Source organism: Arachis ipaensis, chromosome B2, assembly GCF_059453495.1.
Source record: "Arachis ipaensis isolate K30076 ecotype BB chromosome B2, ASM5945349v1, whole genome shotgun sequence".
NCBI lineage: Eukaryota > Viridiplantae > Streptophyta > Magnoliopsida > Fabales > Fabaceae > Arachis > Arachis ipaensis.
In genome coordinates, this window is record NC_142437.1 from 96,897,035 (window position 1) to 96,908,753 (window position 11,719).

Below are 11,719 nucleotides of genomic sequence, written 5' to 3' on the forward strand. Positions count from 1 at the left end.
AAATTAATTACTGATGCAAAGTACTACTTGTGGGATGAACCCTATCTCTTTAAGAGATGTGCAGACGGCATAATCCGTAGGTGTGTGCCTAAAGAAGAAGCACAAAGGATCTTATGGCATTGCCATGGGTCACAATATGGAGGTCATTTCGGAGGTGAGCAAACAGCCACCAAGGTCCTCCAATGTGGCTTCTACTGGCCTACACTCTACAGAAATTCCTGAGAGTTTGTACGTAACTGTGACAGTTGCCAGAGAGCTGGTAATTTGCCTCACAGTTACGCCATGTCTCAACAAGGAATCTTGGAGATTGAGTTGTTTGATGTATGGGGTATTGATTTCATGGGGCCTTTCCCACCATCATACTCAAACACTTACATTCTGGTGGCAGTTGACTATGTATCAAAATGGGTTGAGGCCATTGCCACACCCAGCAATGATACTAAAACAGTGCTGAAATTCCTCCAGAAACATATATTCAGCAGGTTTGGTGTCCCCAGGGTACTAATCAGTGATGGGGGCACTCACTTCTGCAACAAACAGCTTTACTCTGCCATGGTCCTGTATGGGATTCGCCACAAGGTGGCAACTCCATATCATCCACAGACAAATGGGCAAGCTGAAGTCTCTAACAGAGAACTAAAAAGAATCTTGGAACGGACTGTAAGTACCCATAGAAAGGATTGGGTACGAAGCTTGGATGATGCTCTGTGGGCTTACAGAACAGCATTCAAGACTCCTATAGGGACCCCTCCATACCAACTTGTGTATGGTAAGGCATGCCACCTGCCCGTGGAACTGGAACACAAAGCCTACTGGGCAACCAGATTCCTAAACTTTGATGCCAAATTAGCTGGAGAAAAAAGATTGCTCCAGCTAAATGAGCTAGAGGAATTCAGATTCACTGCTTTCGAAAATGCCAAGCTTTATAAAGAAAAAAAAAGTGGCATGACAGAAAGCTGTCATCTAGAATCTTTGAACCAGGACAAAAGGTTCTGTTGTTTAACTCTAGGCTCAGGCTATTCCCCGGGAAACTGAAGTCCCAGTGGAGGGGACTGGTATGCGAAATTGTTACTCAGGTTGTGAATTATTGTTCGAAATTGATTCCCTGGCGATGGCACCAAGAACGGATGCACAGAACCATGGTCTAAACATATCTTCACAACTTCGCATAACTAACCAGCAAGTGCACTGGGTCGTCCAAGTAATAAACCTTACGTGAGTAAGGGTCGATCCCACGGAGATTGTTGGTATGAAGCAAGCTATGGTCACCTTGTAAATCTCAGTCAGGCGGATATAAAATAGTTATGGAGTTTTCGAAATTAATACTAAAATAAGGATAGAAATACTTATGTAAATCATTGGTGAGAATTTCAGATAAGCGTATGGAGATGCATTCATTCCTCTGAACCTCTGCTTTCCTGCTGTCTTCATCCAATCCGTCTTACTCCTTTCTATGGCTGGCTTTATGTAAGGATGTCACCGGTGCCAATGGCTACTTTCAATCCTCTCGGGAAAATGGTCCAAATGCTCTGTCACAGCACGGTTAATCGTCTGGAGGCATCACCCTTGTCGTTGGTTGCATCCTATTCCTCTCTGTGAAAATGGTCCGATGCGCTGTCACTGCATGGCTAATCATCTTGGAGGTTCTCGATCATACTGGAATAGAATTTACTATCCTTTTGCGTCTGTCACTACGCCCAGCACTCGCGAGTTTGGAGTTTGTCACAGTCATTCAATCCCAGAGTCCTACTCGGAATACCACGGACAAGGTTTAGACTTTCCGGACTCTCATGAATGCCGCCATCAATCTAGCTTATACCACGAAGATTCTGATTAAGAGGTCTAAGAGATACTCATTCAATCTAATGTAGAACGGAAGTGGTTGTCAGGCACGCGTTCATAGGGAATGATGATGATTGTCACGTTCATCACATTCAGGTTGAAGTGCGAATGAATGTCTTAGAAGCGAAATAAGATGAATTGAATAGAAAACAGTAGTACTTTGCATTAATCTTTGAGAAACAGCAGAGCTCCACACCTTAATCTATGGAGTGCAGAAACTCTACCGTTGAAAATACATAAGTAATGAAGGTCCAGGCATGGCCGAATGGCCAGCCCCCAAACGTGATCAATAGATCAAAAGATAATCCAAAGATGATTCCAAAAATGTCTAATCCAATCGTAAAAGGTCCTATTTATAATAAACTAGCTACTAGGGTTTACAGAAGTAAGTAATTGATGCATAAATCCACTTCCGGGGCCCACTTGGTGTGTGCTTGGGCTGAGCTTGAAGTCTACACGTGGAGAGATCATTCTTGGAGTTGAACGCCAGCTTTTGTGCCAGTTTGGGCGTTGAAATCCACTTTGCAACTTGTTTTTGGCGCTGGACGCCAGAATTGGGCAGAGAGCTGGCGTTGAACGCCAGTTTACATCATCTAAACTTGGGCAAAGTATGGACTATTATATATTTCTGCAAAGCCCTGGATGTCTACTTTCCAACGCAATTGGAAGCGTTCCATTTTGAGTTCTGTAGCTCCAAAAAATCCATTTTGAGTGCAGGGAGGTCAGAATCCAACAGCATCAGCAGTCCTTCTTCAACCTCTGAATCTGATTTTTGCTCAAGTCCCTCAATTTCAGCCAGAAAATACCTGAAATCACAGAAAAACACACAAACTCATAGTAAAGTCCAAAAATGTGAATTTAACATAAAAACTAATGAAAACATCCCTAAAAGTAACTAGATTCTACTAAAAACATACTAAAAACAGTGCCAAAAAGCGTATAAATTATCCGCTCATCACAACACCAAACTTAAATTGTTGCTTGTCCCCAAGCAACTAAAAATCAAATAGGATAAAAAGAAGAGAATATACTATAAATTCCAAACTATCAATGAAACATAGCTCCAATCAGATGAGCGGGACTTGTAGCTTTTTGCCTCTTGAATAGTTTTGGCATCTCACTTTATCCATGGAGGTTCAGAATGATTGGCATCTATAGGAACTCAGAGTTCAGATAGTGTTATTGACTCTCCTAGTTCAGTATGATGATTCTTGAACACAGCTTCTTTATGAGTCTTGGCCGTGGCCCTAAGCACTTTGTTTTCCAGTATTACCACCGGATACATAAATGCCACAGACACATAATTGGGTGAACCTTTTCAGATTGTGACTCAGCTTTGCTAAAGTCCCCAATTAGAGGTGTCCAGGGTTCTTAAGCACACTCTTTTTTTACTTTGGACCTTGACTTTAACCGCTCAGTCTCAAGTTTTCACTTGACACCTACACGCCACAAGCATATGGTTAGGGACAACTCGGTTTAGCCGCTTAGACCAGGATTTTATTCCTTTAGGCCCTCCTATCCACTAATGCTCAAAGCCTTGGGATCCTTTTTAATTGCCCTTGCCTTTTGGTTTTAAGGTTTATTGGCTTTTTGCTCTTGCCTCTTGGTTTTAAGAGCTTTTGGCTTTTTCTGCTTGCTTTTTCTTTTTCTTTCTATTTTTTTCGCCTATTTTTTTTTTGCAAGCTTTGTTCTTTGCTGCTTTTTCTTGCTTCAAGAATCATTTTTATGATTTTTCAGATTATCAAATAACATGTCTCCTAGTCATCATTCTTTCAAGAGCCAACATATTTAACATTCTTAAACAACAACTTCAAAAGACATATGCACTGTTCAAGCATTCATTCAGAAAACAAGAAGCATTGTCACCACATCAATATAATTAAGCTAAGTTCAAGGATAAATTCAAAACTCATGTACTTCTTGTTCTTTTGAATTAAAACATTTTTCATTTAAGAGAGGTGATGGATTCATAGGACCTTCATAACTTTAAGACATAGTTACTAACTACTAATGATCATGTAATAAGACACAAACATAGATAAGCACATAACATAGAAAACGAAAAACAGAAGAAAGAAGAACAAGGAATGAATCCACCTTAGTGATGGTGGCGTTTCCTTCTTGAGGAACCAATGATGTCCTTGAGCTATTCTATGTCTCTTCCTTGTCTTTGTTGCTCCTCCCTCATTGCTTTTTGATCTTCTCTTATTTCATGAAGGATGATGGAGTGCTCTTGATGCTCCACCCTTAATTGTCCCATGTTGGAACTTAATTCTCCTAGGGAGGTGTTGATTTGCTCCCAATAGTTTTGTGGAGGAAAATGCATTTGACGCATCTCCGGGATCTCATGGTGATGAGCTTCATACGCCTCTTGAGCTCCATGAATGGGCTCTCTTGCTTGCTCCATCTTTTTCTTAGTGATGGGCTTCTCTTCCTCAATGTGAATGTCTCCTTCTATGAAAGCTCCAGCTGAGTAACATAGATGGCAAATAAGATGAGGAAAAGCTAGCCTTGCCCCAGGAGAGGGCTTTTCGGCTATTTTGTAGAGTTCAAGGGAGATGACTTCATGAACTTCTACTTCTTCTCCAATCATGATGCTGTGGATCATGATGGCCCGATCCACAGTAACTTCAGATCAGTTGCTAGTGGGGATGATGGAGCGTTGGATGAACTCCAACCATCCTCTAGCCACAGGCTTGAGGTCCAATCTTCTTAGTTGAACCGGCTTGCCTTTGGAGTCAATCTTCCATTGAGCTCCTTCCACACATATTTCCATGAGGACTTGGTCCAACCTTTGATTAAAGTTGACCCTTCTTGTGTAGGGGCGTTCATCTCCTTGCATCATGGGCAAGTTAAACGCCAACCTCACATTTTCCAGACTAAAATCTAAGTATTTCTCCCGAACCATTGTAATATAATTCTTTGGATTCGGGTTCTTACTTTGATCATGGTTCTTAGTGATCCATGCATTGGCATAGAACTCTTGAACCATTAAGATGCCGACTTGTTGGATGGGGTTTGTTAGAACTTCCCAACCTCTTCTTTGGATTTCATGTCGGATCTCCGGATACTCATTTCTCTTGAGCTTGAAAGAGACCTCGGGGATCACCTTCTTCTTGGCCACAACATCATAGAAGTGGTCTTGATGGGTTTTGGAGATGAACCTTTCCATCTCCCATGACTCGGAGGTGGAAGCTTTTGTCTTCCCTTTCCCTTTTCTAGAGGATTCTCCGGTCTTAAGTGCCATCAATGGTAATGGAAAAATAAAAAGCTTATGCTTTTACCACACCAAACTTAGAATATTGCTCGCCCTCGAGCAAGAAAAGAAAAGAATTAGATGAAGAAGAAGAAGAAAATATGGAGAAGAGGGGGGAGGTGTGTTTCGGCCAAGAAGGGAAGGAGAGGGTTGTGTTGTGTGAAAATGAAGAAGAATGGAAAGCTTTATATAGGGAAGGGAGGGGGGGTTAAGGTTTGGCCATATGGGTGGGTTTGGGTGGGAAATTGATTTTGAATTTTGAAGGTAGGTGGAGTTTATTGGGTAGGTTTATGGGGAAGAGTGGGTGGATGTGAGTGGTGAAGGGATAGAGGTGATAGGTGAAGGGTTTTGGGGAAGAGTGTTTATTGGGAATAGAGGATGATTGAGAAGAGAGAAGAGAGTGAGTGGAGGTAGTGGGGATCCTGTGGGGTCCACAGATCCTGAGATGATCCTGTGGGGTCCACAGATCCTGAGATGATCCTGTGGGGTCCACAGATCCTGAGGTGTTCAAGGATTTACAACCTTGCACCAAATTAGGCATGTAAAATGCCCTTGCACACAACTCTGGGCGTTCAGCGCCAGGTTGGTGCCCATTTTGGGCGTTCAACGCCCATTTGTTGCCCATTTCTGGCGTTGAACGCCAGAACCATGCTTGTTCTGGGCGTTCAGCGCCAGCTCTTCTCCAGGGTGCAATTCTGGCGTTCATCGCCCAGATGCTGCCCATTTTGGGCGTTCAGCGCCCAGATACTGCCCATTTTGGGCGTTCAGCGCCAGAACCATGCTCTGTTCTGGCGTTGAACGCCAGACAGGTGCTTCCTCCAGGGTGTGATTTTTCTTCCGCTGTTTTTGATTCTGTCTCTAAATTTTTCGTTTATTTTGTGACTCCACATGATCATGAACCTAAGAAAACATGAAAAACAAAAATAGAATTAGATAAATAAACATTGGGTTGCCTCCCAACAAGCGCTTCTTTAATGTCAATAGCTTGACAATGGGCTCTCATGGAGCCTCACAGATGTGCAAAGCTTTGTTGAGACCTCCCAACACCAAACTTAGAGTTTGGATATGGGGGTTTGACACCAAACTTAGAGTTTGGTTGTGGCCTCCCAACACCAAACTTAGAGTTTGACTGTGGGGGCTTTGGTTGACTCTACTTTGAGAGAAGCTTTTTCTGCTTCCTCTCCATGGGTGCAGAGAGAGATCCTTGAGTTGTAAACACAAGGTTGTCCTTATTTAATTGAAGGATCAATTTTCCTCTGTCCACATCAATCAGCTCTTGCTGTGGCTAGGAAAGGTCTTCCTAGGATGATGGATTCATCCTCTTCCTTTCCAATATCCAGGACTATGAAATCAGCAGGGATGTAAAGGCCTTCAACCTTTACTAACACGTCCTCTACTTGTCCATAAGCCTGTTTTCTTGAATTGTCTGCCATCTCTAATGAGATTTTAGCGGCTTGCACACCATAGATTCCTAGTTTCTCTATTACAGAGAGGGGCATGAGGTTTATTCCTGAACCAAGGTCGCACAGAGCCTTAAAGATCATGGTGCCTATGGTACAAGGTATTATGAACTTTCTAGGATCCTGTCTCTTCTGAGGCAATGTCAGTTGATCCAGATCACTTAGTTCATTGGTGAACAAGGGAGGTTCATCTTCCCAAGTTTCAATACCAAATAATTTGGCATTTAGCTTCATGATTGCACCAAGAAACTTGGCAGCTTGCTCTTCAGTAACATCCTCATTCTCTTCAGAAGAGGAATACTCATCAGAGCTCATGAATGGCATAAGGAGGTTCAATGGAATCTCTATGGTCTCTAGATGAGTCTCAGATTCCTTAGGTTCCTCAGAGGGAAGCTCCTTATTGGTCACTGGACGTCCCAGGAGGTCTTCCTCCTTGGGATTCACGTCCTTCTCCTCTCTTGTGGGTTCGGCCATGGTAATTAATTCAATGGCCTTGCACTCTCCTTTTGGATTCTCTTCTGTATTGTTTGGGAGAGTACTAGGAGGGATTTCAGTGATCCTTTTACTCAGCTGGCCCACTTGGGCTTCCAAATTTCTAATGGAAGACCTTGTTTCATTCATGAAACTCACAGTGGCCTTAGATAGATCAGAGACTAAATTTGCTAAGCTAGATGAATTCTGCTCAGAATTCTCTGTCTGTTGCTGAGTGGATGATGGAAAAGGCTTGCTATTGCTAAACCTGTTTCTTCCACCATTATTAAAGCCTTGTTGAGGCTTTTGATCCTTCCATGAGAGATTTGGGTGATTTCTCCATGATGGATTGTAGGTGTTTTCATATGGTTCACCCATGTATTTTAACTCTGCTATTGCAGGGTTCTCAGGATCATAAGCTTCTTCCTCAGAAGATGCCTCTTGAGTACTGTTGGATGCAGCTTGCATTCCATTCAGACTCTGAAAAATCATATTGACTTGCTGAGTCAATATTTTATTCTGAGCCAATATGGCATTCAGAGTATCAATTTCAAGAACTCCCTTCTTCATAGGCATCCCATTACTCATAGGATTCCTCTCAGAAGTGTACATAAATTGGTTATTAGCAACCATGTCAATGAGTTCTTGAGCTTTTGCAGGCGTTTTCTTTAGGTGAATGGATCACCTGCAGAAGTATCCAATGACATCTTTGATAGCTCAGATAAACCATCATAGAATATATCCAGGATGGTCCATTCTGAAAGCATGTCAGAAGGACACTTTTTGGTCAGCTGCTTGTATCTTTCCCAAGCTTCATAGAGGGATTCACCTTCTTTCTGTCTGAAGGTTTGAACATCAGCTCTAAGCTTGCTCAGCTTTTGAGGAGGAAAGAACTTGGCTAAGAAAGCCGTGACCAGCTTATCCCAAGAGTTCAGGCTGTCTTTGGGTTGAGAGTCCAACCATATTCTAGCTCTGTCTCTTACAGCAAAAGGGAAAAGCATGAGCCTGTAGACTTCAGGATCTACTCCATTAGTCTTAACAGTATCACAGATCTGCAAGAATTCAGTTAAGAACTGAAAAAGATCTTCAGATGGAAGTCCATGAAACTTGTAGTTCTGCTGCATCAGAGAAACTAGCTGAGGTTTCAGCTCAAAATTGTTTGCTCCAATGGTAGGAATGGAGATGCTTCTTCTATGTAAATTGGAATTAGGTGCAGTAAAGTCACCAAGCATTCTCCTTGCATTATTGTTGTTGGGTTCGGCTGCCATCTCCTTTACTTGTTCGAAATTTTCAATAAGGTTGTCTCTGGATTGTTGTAATTTAGCTTCTCTTAGTTTTCTCTTCAGAGTCCTTTCAGGTTCTGGATCAGCTTCAACAAGAATACCTTTTTCTTTGTCCCAGAAAGAGAAGAGAAAAAGAAAAGAAGAGGAATCCTCTATGTCACAGTAAAGAGGTTCCTTATTGTTAGTAGAAGAAGAAAAGGAATAGGGGTGAAGAAGAATGAAGAATCCAAACACAAAGGTGATGATAGGAGCAGAGATGTGAGATGAAGAGAAGTGTTAGTAGATGAATAAATAAATAGAAGGGGATGAGAGGAGGAGAGAATTTTCGAAAATAATTTTTGAAAAAGAGTTAGTGATCTTCGAAAATAGTTTTTGAAAAAGGTTAGTAGTTTTTCGAAAATTCAAATAAAAAATAAAATAATTAGTCTAATTAAAAAGAAATTTTGAAAAAGAGGGAAGATTTTTTCGAAAATTAGAGAGAGAGAGTTAGTTAGGTAGTTTTGAAAAAGGTAAGAAACAAACAAAAATTTAGTTAGTTAGTTGAAACAAATTTTGAAAAGATAAGAAGTTAGGAAGTTAGAAAAGATATTTTGCAATCACTTTTTTGAAAAAGGTAAGATAAGAAGATATTTTTGAAAAGATATGATAGAAATTAGTTTTTGAAAAAGATTTGATTTTTAAAATCTCAATTAATGACTTGATTCACCAGAAATCACAAGATATGATTCTAGAACTTAAAGTTTGAATCTTTCTTAACAAGTAAGTAACAAACTTGAAATTTTTGAATCAAAACATTAATTGATGATGTTATTTTCGAAAATAACTAAAAAAATTGAAAAAAGATTTGATTTTTGAAAAAGATAAGATTTTTTTTTAATTTGAAAATTTGATTTGACTCATAAAAACAACTAGATTTAAAATTTTTTTGAAAAAGTCAAATCTAATTTTCAAAATTTTAAGAGAGAAAAAGGGAAAGATATTTTTTTGATTTTTGAATTTTTATGATGAGAGAGAAAAACAAGAAAAATGATGCAATGCATGAAAGTCATGGATCAAAACAATGAATGCATGCAAGAATGCTATGAATGTCAAGATGAACACCAAGACACTACAAGAAAAATACCCATTCAGCCACACTTTTTTTAAGCTACATTTGAAAAGCGTAGCCTATTCTATAATAGGTTACGCTTTTCTCAGTGTTGTCTTTTTATAAAAGAAAAGAAAACACAATTCTGGCATCATTTAAAAAGTGTAGCCTTAGGTATTATAGAAATCACTTATAAAGCGTAGCCGTATGTTGATATCTATGGGTTCACTTTTTGTATTAAAGAGAGCGCTTTTAAAGAGTAGCCTATTTATTAAGTTTTGGGTGCACTTTAAAAGTGATGCCTAATGTATCTAAAGCCAAAAACTTACGCTTGATAAATTTTTTTCCTCAGTTTCCCAAAAGCAAACTCACACACTTAGTAAAATTTTTGTCCCTTCCAAACTCACACTTAGTAGCCTTCAGAAACCTTCAGAAACCCTCTCACCATCAAAGAAGAAACCCTCTCGCTGCACACTCACCATGACCACTCACCGTCGCTCCTCTTCGCCCTCCTCCTTGTCGCTGCGCCGATCTCACCATTGTTATCTCTGCGCTTCTAATCGTCCTTCCCCTTTCAATTCGATCGATTAACCCTAACTCACCTTCCAATTAATTGTTCAAATGCCTAACCCTAACTCACGCACCCTTTCACACACACACACACCCAGATCCGAGAGAATGAGTGAACCAGAGGGAGGAGAGGAGGAAAACAAAGATGAGAGCGCGACCGAGAGAATAGAGAGTGAGAGGGGGTCACCGCCGCAACGCCGCTGCAGCTGCCGCCATCGCCGTCGTGGAGGAGGGAGTTCGGAGGAGAGAGAGAGAAAGACGATTCGCAGACGAGATGGAAAGAGAGGACGAAGACGCGATGCGAGAGAGAAAGAGGCTGTTCCGCCGTGCACTGTCGTCACTCCTGGGGTCAATTGAAGCCGCCGCCGCTGCTAGGGCTTGCTGTGCTCCTGTCCTCACTTTCGGCTTCTACGATTACTTCCTGTTCATACTCCCAACCTCTCTCTCTCTCCAACTTTCATTTCATTCTCATTTCAATTTCAGTTTCAATTTCGATGTCTCTGCAGGCGTTTCATCGGTGCCGTTTTCGATGCCAAGGGTGCGGATGCAATTCTCTCCTTTGAAAAGTTCTGCTGCAATCTCCCCAGATCTCTTCTTCAGGTTCCGGTTTCTATTTGGATTAGACTATGTGCTTTTGTGTCTTAATTGTGATTAGACTATGTGTCTTGATCAAATTGCTGAGGATTGTTTCCTCCAGATTTAGGTGCTCTAATTGAATATCTAAAGTTTCTGTTTCATGATTTGTTGGTTTGTTTGTGAATATTTGAAATTTGGAATGCTCTGGCTGAGTTGATATTGTTGCTGATTTTTTTTTTCAAACTTCTCAAGAATTACCTAGCTTTTCTATCAATTATGAATCATTTAGGTTGACATTTTAATGAAGTTGTTATTGTGCAGCAAATGGAGATTTATACTATGGTCTATTCTGATTAATTTTATCACTTCATTGCAAGTTTTGTTTTGACACAATGTATACTCATTTTTTTGCAGAGAACTTGCTGGTTACCAAGGATATCATAAAAATTGTTGATTTTGGCCTAGCACGTGAGACCAGTTCACAACCACCCTACACTGAGTATGTCTCCACATGGTGGTAAGTGCTTTCAACTTTTGTATGTAAATTGTTCAGTTGTGTGTTGTGCAGTTTATAAGTACCATTTTATTTACTGAATTTTCTGTCACTCATTTAGACATGTGGGCAGTGGGCGCTATAATGGCTGAACTGTTCTCTCTTCGTCCTCTTTTCCCTGGTGCCAGGTAGTCTCTCTCTCTCTCTCTCTCTCTCTCTCTCCCAAATACGATCTTCCGTCGAAGATCTTATGTCGTGTTATCGATGTTAAGTGTCTGGTAATGTTTATCTTTTTTTGGTTCCTTATGTTGTGTTATGTGTTCTTGATTGGTAATGTTTATCTAATAATTCTCAGTCCTGGTTTTTGTGAATCTACTTCAAGTTTCAAATGGCACTTTCAAACATGTGCTACTGAGCTACTGTACCAATTTCAATATGATAATGCCTGAATTCAAAAGGAAAAGAAAGAAAATAGAAAACAAGTACTTTAGTAGCACAAAGAGTCAACTTTGAAAGTTTGACACATTGTAATTTAATCTTATATATTGATGGGTAAATTACTTTAATTAGTAAGAATCTCTAATCCACAAATGTTTGTGTTTTGGCTGCTGGAATCAGACTATTTCGTGAACAATATTGTATGACAAGAAGAGTGGAACTAATTTTCTTCAATGACAAGAA

General features: G+C 40.4%; 1 non-coding gene across 1 annotated transcript; it reads left to right on the forward strand.

Annotated features, from left to right (window-relative positions):
* Positions 1-7,790: 7,790 nt before the first annotated feature.
* Positions 7,791-7,898, forward strand: LOC148574934 (small nucleolar RNA R71). The gene has a single exon (XR_015905920.1). It is a non-coding gene; the product is annotated as a small nucleolar RNA R71 (small nucleolar RNA).
* The last annotated feature ends 3,821 nt before the right edge of the window (positions 7,899-11,719 follow it).